The sequence below is a fragment of the Canis lupus genome, chromosome 28, assembly GCF_003254725.2.
Source record: "Canis lupus dingo isolate Sandy chromosome 28, ASM325472v2, whole genome shotgun sequence".
NCBI lineage: Eukaryota > Metazoa > Chordata > Mammalia > Carnivora > Canidae > Canis > Canis lupus.
Genome location: NC_064270.1, coordinates 37,362,754 through 37,369,799, shown reverse-complemented (window position 1 = coordinate 37,369,799; position 7,046 = coordinate 37,362,754). Strand labels below are relative to the sequence as shown.

Here is a 7,046-nt window from a genome sequence, read left to right as displayed (position 1 = left end):
GTTCAATTTGCGTCTTTTAGCTAAACTACGGGCAATTTTTAATCTGTGTCTATACGTCCCTCATGCAATGTCTGGGACATGTTTTTACTAAAAACTACTCATTTATCTCAAGTCCAAATGTACCTCGGCATCCCATGTTTCATCTGGTGACGGCACACACAAACCACTCCACCCTCATCCGCACCGTGCCCTCGTCCCGCCACAGGGGTCCCGTGAGGTCGGAGGTCACGCAGGCCGGCCCCAGGTCCCCAGCCCGCAAGGAGTGCTGGCCCCAGGCACAAAAGGTCTCATGGCTGCTGGAGTCGTCTCAGCCACGCAGGGAGCATCCAGGGCGGCCACAGAAGCACCACTGGTGTCAGATAGGAACCAACTAGAAAGCATGTAGGTACCGATCCAGGACGCCGCCAGCCGTGATTGCCAAGATCATATTTCTGAATCAGGACAGCCTCAAGAACAATTATCCGCACGGATCTGCGTGTAACAGTCAGCGCCCTGGGAGGCGTTGAGCCCTCTCTCAGGGGCTGCCCGGGGAGGGTGCCATTCACCAAGCAGGCTGCCCGCATGCCCGTGTGGAAGGAACAGTGTTCCTAGCTGTCCGCCACCAACCCAGCCACCTGCGGGGCCCCATGAGGGGTGAAGCAAGGACATCTAAGGGAGTGGACACCTGCCAAGTGGGGATCAACGCCGATGCTTTAAATGGGGTGATGCGGATCCCCTGGGATGGATTTGATTGGTGGAAAGAAGCCAGAGATCTCTGGTTAAGTGGTGAACGAGCTTGGCATCTAATGTTCGTAAGGACTGCAACATGCTTTTATTTTTTTATTTTTTTAAATTTTTATTTATTTATGATAGTCACACACAGAGAGAGGCAGAGACGTAGGCAGAGGGAGAAGCAGGCTCCATGCACCGGGAGCCCGACGTGGGATTCGATCCCAGGTCTCCAGGATTGCGCCCTGGGCCAAAGGCAGGCGCTAAACCGCTGCGCCACCCAGGGATCCTTGCAACATGCTTTTAAACAGTGAGATCCAGTCCACAGGCCAGATGTGGCCACAGGCCCGTGTCCCCTGGGCCAGCAATTCCCTTGACTGGAAGCTTCTTGTGGGGCAGGCCCTGGCTCCCCAGCTCCCTTCAGATGAGGCCTCAGCTGGCAGCAGCCCCACGAGCCCCACGAGCCCCACGAGCTCCGTCCTCTCCACGCATTTCCCTTCTCGCTCTCACCTCCGTTCTCCGGATGCCGGGAGCCGAGAGGCGGCTCTGATGTGACAAATCGCCTCCAAGCCCTCCGTCAGTACTGGAATAGATCCGGGGTGCGTGGCACCGGGGAGGACAAATGCAGGCTGGCTGCGGATCTGTCAGCACAGACCTCCATATCACAGCCTCGCCGGCTCACGCCGTGCACACCTGCGGCTTGTTGACGGTGTGGAAATGAGAAATTCGGAGGCAATTGAACACCCCGTGAATTCACACAACGGACCCACACAAAGGTATTTAGCACAGGTGTTTCTGTAATTGTGATGCATTAGGACACTTCCCCGTGTTCAGTGGCCCTCGACACTCACACCTCCACCTGCTGGGGGAGGCTGGCGGGCAGGTTTGGGCCTACGTGGCGCCGAGACGAGATGCGGCTCTGCCAGCGGAGCCCGGGCGCCCCCCGTGTGTGCTCTCGCTCGTATCTCCCCTTTGGGGATCCTTGTCAGCCAAAGAGCACTTAAATGTCTGCTCAGCCCTCTCCTGGCCTCGCTCCCTTGCAGCTTACAGAGGGGCTGTGCGCGCCTTGCTGCAAATGCCCTGGAAGCAACAGCAGCAGACAAGGGAGGCGGGAGAAAAATGATCAAGCTCACACGTGGAGCGTGATAAACTGGGGAGGCTTAAAAGGAGGTCAGTCAAGTGAGCTGTCAACTGGCAACGAGGGCCCCGAGGTGGGGAGTTCAAAGTCACGCAGCAGCCTGAGCCGAGGGCCGGGGCACCTGGGACCCGGAGCCCCGACATAAATGGATGGGGCCGGAGGTGTGGGCAGCCGGGATTGCAGCGGGGGAGGCGGCGGCCAGACACCGGCGGGAAGGCTCCTTCCCCGGCAGGGCGCACGTCCCCGCCGTCTCCCCGCCCAGCCGGCGCGGGCCCCAGGCCGCCTGCCCCACAGGGTGGCCGATCGGGGGCAGCGGGGCGCCCGGTGCAGGCGGCGGGGGCCGGGGGCCTAGCGGCGTCTCAGAGTCTATCCATTATTTTTCAGTCTCACTCAGGGGGAGGGAAGCGTCGGCGGCTCAGCGCTTAGAGTCGCCCTTGCCATCCGCACCCTCCCCACCCGTGTCAGCAAAGACAGAGGGCGCAGGCAGGCACCGAACACAGTCCCCCGGCCGGCCACCCCGGCCACCCTGGCTGCCACAGCCACCCCGGCCACCCCGGCCACCCCAGCCTCCCTGGCTGCCACGGCCACCCCAGCCATCCCGGCTGCCACAGCCACCCTGGCCACCCCAGTCACCCCAGCCATCAAGCCCACCCCAGCCACCAAGCCACGAGCAGCGGGGACCAGGGCCGGGCACCACAGAGTGCAGCCGGAGTCCACGTCCAGGTTGCGCCCGGTGCTTTCGCCTTGGGGGGAGCCCCTGCCGTCCGGGGTGCCATTCAGCACCTCTTCATTCTGTACGTGGTTTTCAACATTATTTCCCTATTGCCACACGGTGAATCGTGTCCTTCCAAGAGCTGAAAGGGGACGGTCTCCCAGCGACGGGAGGGAGCCTGGGTGACCAGGAGCCACCTTCCCGGGCAGGTGTGGCGCCCAGAGGGAAACCGAGGCCGGGGATGCTCTGCTGAGGCGCGAGCTGGGCTGCCCCGGCCCCCGTGTCCCCTGCCAGCCGTCCCCACCACTCCCCGCGCTGAAGACAAGCAGGTCACGGTGGCACACACACTCTCACCCACGTGCACACAGTCACACACAACACTCACACAGGCATTCGCATTCACACCTGCACACATTCTCACATACATGCACACACTCAATCACACACATAACACTCTGACACACATTCACACACACACATTTACACACAACACTCACATTCATGTACACACACAGACACATGCATGCACGCTGTCATGCATTCGCACATATATACATTCACACAGTCGCATGTGTACACTTGCACACTCACATATGCGCACACATTTACACACACAACACTCACAATCATGCACACACGTACACAATCATACATACACACATGCACACTCTCACACATTCACAGTCGCATACGCACACAGCTGCACACTCACACATACACATTCACACAGTCATGCGTGCACACACATTTACATACTCACACACACACACTCTCATGCACACACGCATCCTTGCTCCCTACAGGCGGGGACCTCCACTGCAAACCTGGAAAGAGACAACTGAGCAGAGAAGCCCCCAAAAGCCATTATTATCATTTATCCCCTTTTCACTTCTAACTCACTTTATACGGACTTTCTGCTCTGACTTTAGATTTGCACCGATGCGTGCATGTTATTGGTCGTGCCCTTATTTTGAAAGCACTAGTGCTTGGTTGTATTTCTCATTTCTATAATTTCTGTTGGTTTTTTTTTTTTTTTTTCCCCTCTGCCTACTAAGGAATGAAGCCTCTGAAAGCTTCTGCTCTTTGAAGTTCATTTAGATTTTCTTCGGGGCTTTGTTTAGTGTCCATTTGCTTTTGTATTTGGATCAAAGGGTAATCTTTTAATTGGAAGATTTTATCATTTTTATTTATATCTTCCCTTGTTACAGAAAATTTTTCACAGAGATGAGTAATTCCTGCTTGGCAAGAGTCCTACATATGCCTGTTTGCTTTTTTTTTTAATTTATACTAACATCTTTCCCCCTGCCCTCATTTTATTTGTGTTTCTTGAATTAATGTCTCTCCTTATAATTATTATGGGGTTTTTAAAATTATTATCCAACCATCTTCACTGTTCTTTTCAATAGATTTTAAGATGCCTTGATGCTATATTATTTGACCCTATACAAAAAGTTTAATTAATGTCATGTATTCATTATTCTTAATATTTTTATCAAAATCAATTGACCTTTTATCTAATTTTGTAAATTAGGTATGCCTTATCTGTTTTCCTTCTGTTTTTAATCCTTCCTTTCTGTGTCGATGGATGTCTAGTAAGCAACACATTGTACAGTTTTAGTTTTTCATCAACCAGAGACTTGACTTCTTTGGTAGGTGAACTTAAAACCCCGCGAACATAGTCTGTTGCCATTATCATTTAGAGAAGCTTCATCCCTGATGGTTTTTGACGCACTCGGACTATGATCTGCCTGGATCTAACACTTAGAACTTATTTGGAAGACAACATTCCCTCCTTAACAATACTGTGATCTTAAGATCTCCTACATACATTTTCAAACCACTTAACAGCTACAGGATTTATTAGCATCACATCACCCTGTCCTTTTGTCTTCTCTGATGGAGGACGACGTGACAGGTGGTGTTCTCCACCTTCGCCACCCGCATCCACTCTTCTTGCAAGACAACAAAAGTCCTCGTCTGAGCCGTGAAATTCTAGCAGAGGAAGACAGGTGCAGAGGAGATGGACGGATGGCAGTGAGCACCATGGAGAAAAGCAGAGCAGGAGCGAGGGCTGTGTTCGGCTGTAGCTGGGGAAGCTGGTGGGTCAAGCCCTCATTTGAACCAAGACTGGAATAAAGAAAGGGAATAAGCCACACAGATAGCTGGTGTGGAGACTGTCAGGCGGAAGGGGCAGCCAGGGCAAAGGCCCTGGGGCATGTGCGGCTTGTTAAGGATCAACAAGGAAATGAGTAGGGCTGGAGCTGAGAGAAGGCAGTTGGCCAAGCCAGTGAGCTCGCTCTCTTCCAGAGAAGAGCTGGAATAGAAGAGGGAAGTCTTCTTACCAGGCAGAAGGTGACCGCAGTCCTGGTGGCAGCAGCAGACGGTGAAGTGTGGTCAGAGCCTGGCGATGCATCAAAGCCCTGCCAGCGATCGGTTGATGCATTGGATGAGCGGGGAGAGAAGAAAGGAAGCAGACGTCACTGTGGGCTCTTCCACTGTTCTGGGTATTGCCCATAGGTCACGCACCTGGGTAACCCCACCAGCCCCCGTGGCCCCACCTGCTCCAGCTCTACCCACAGCTCCCTGGCTCCCGCCAATAGGTTTACGTGTCTCTTAAATCGGTAGTTTCAGCGGTCGGCAAAGGTGTGTCCCTGCAATTATATTTTTATTCAAGATTTCCTTATTTCAGGTGCATAATAAAAGCCTCCCTGTGATCTCCCAAGAAAAAGGCATGTTCTGGAAAGGCAAGCTCTGGAAAGGGCAGGGTCCTAAAGGGTTTTTCTGTTGTTCCCGCGAGAGATTGAGAGTGGGGTTTACGTCACGGACTGCACTGTGTCCCCAGAGCTCCTGTGTTGAAGCCCTACCTCTGAGCACCTCAATATGGTTCTGTATTTGGACACAGTGGGCCCTGATCCGGTGACCTGATGAGGAGAGGAAGTATGGACACTCAGATGACAGGAAAGCGAGTGCACAGAGGAAAGACCCTCGGCAAGCCAAGGAGAGGGGCCACGGGAGAAACCAAGCCCTTGGACGCCTTGATCGTGGCCTCCCAGCCCCCGGGACTGCCACAGAGCAAGCTTCCATCGTTATGCCGCCCTAGGTCGAGGTCTACTGCCATGGCCTAGCCAACCTCACCAGCTTACATCCTTCCTCGAGGACGACCAAACCTTTGTTCCACTCTCCTCCTGCTTTGTTGCAGCTGGGGAGCTTGAAGCTACCTTGATTTTCACTTCCTCTGAACGGAGTTCCATTTTTCTTTTGAAGAGCTTAGAGAAATCCTTTTTTTGTTCCTGACAATTTAAGAATGTTACCATAACGGACTATAATCCGACCTGTGGCTCGCAAGTCCTTGTCCCCCCACGCAGGGCTCTCTGCAAAGTGTCACTAAAGTCCGGGGAATCAAACACGGCTCCTCTTTCAAGAAGCTGGGGGCCTGCCAGGGGTCAGCCAGGGAAACATCGTGAGGCTTGACCACCGCCGTAGCGGAGGAAGGGCCAGGCACGCGGGTGGTGCAGGGAGGGAGCTGGCTGGGGACCCAACTTACGGAAGCAAGACTGCAGGGAGACTCGCCGAGAAGGGCTCTTGATCTTTGGACATACAAGTGGGGGTCACCTGGAGTATGTGAGAGGCTGCCGTGAGCCTGGAGAGGGCTTCCAAGAGTGGGACCTTTGCAAAAGCTCAGGGGTTCAAAACCGAAGCAAACAAGATTTGGTGTAGCCAGGATCCCCGAGCACCGGGGCGTGGGCCTGGCTAGGAGGTGGGGTCACATTGGACGTGGGGTCGGATGGTGATCAAATTTGCATTTGCGCCACAGAGACCAGCCCATGGGACAATCCAACAACTGCAGAGACAGAAATGAGGCAGTGAGGACGTTTTTTTGGCAGACCTGCCGCCAAACTCAGGCGGCTTAAACAAGCCAAGAAGTGTGTTCATCCCAGTAGCGACAGGTCAGGAGCGGGCAGCTGTTCCCAGACTCCTCTCCTCCACCCCCACCCCTGCCACCCCCTGGGCACCCACCCTTCCCTTGGTGGTGGGCTTCATGCTTAGGCTACAAGCTTGGGCCTGGCATCCGGGCACAATGGGCCACTTGAGAGAAAATGCTCCTCGAGCCTCCTGGGCGGGAGCCTGGGGTGCACGGGGGGACTCCTTGGCCGGCGCCCACTCCCGAGCATGACCTCGGCTGGCAAGTGGAGCGTGCAGACGGCCTGGGGCCACCAGGTGGCCCGTTCTGGGGCAACCGAGGCCCTGGAGGAGGGCAGACACCCCTACGGGACGGCGCTGTCAGGAGTAGGAAGGCGGGGGGCTCGGGAGCGCCGGGCAGGAGGTGGGGCGGCTCCGGTGGGGGGGAGGGAGCGTCCTGCGTGGAACAGAAGGGCCGAGACCGCCAGACCCCGAATCGGGGCTCGCAGCCGGACCCCGAGCCCTGGTGGTGCTTTCTGTTCGACCTCCCTGGATCATCACTCTCCCTGTTCCAATCCTGGCTTTCGC

General features: G+C 55.2%; 1 long non-coding RNA gene across 2 annotated transcripts in view; it reads right to left on the bottom strand.

The window, feature by feature from the left end:
- Positions 1–3,421: 3,421 nt before the first annotated feature.
- LOC118352659 (uncharacterized) overlaps positions 3,422–7,046 on the bottom strand; it is a 30,872-nt gene continuing 27,247 nt past the window's right edge. Inside the window, exons 1-3 of one of the 2 annotated variants that reach the window (XR_004810146.1) lie at positions 6,103–6,478; positions 4,901–4,978; positions 3,422–4,685 (exon numbers count right to left, since the gene is read on the bottom strand). This is a non-coding gene — a long non-coding RNA (uncharacterized LOC118352659). Of the gene's footprint in view, positions 4,686–4,900; positions 4,979–6,102; positions 6,479–7,046 lie in introns of those variants that run through there. The other variant, XR_007406790.1, reaches the window with a different exon arrangement.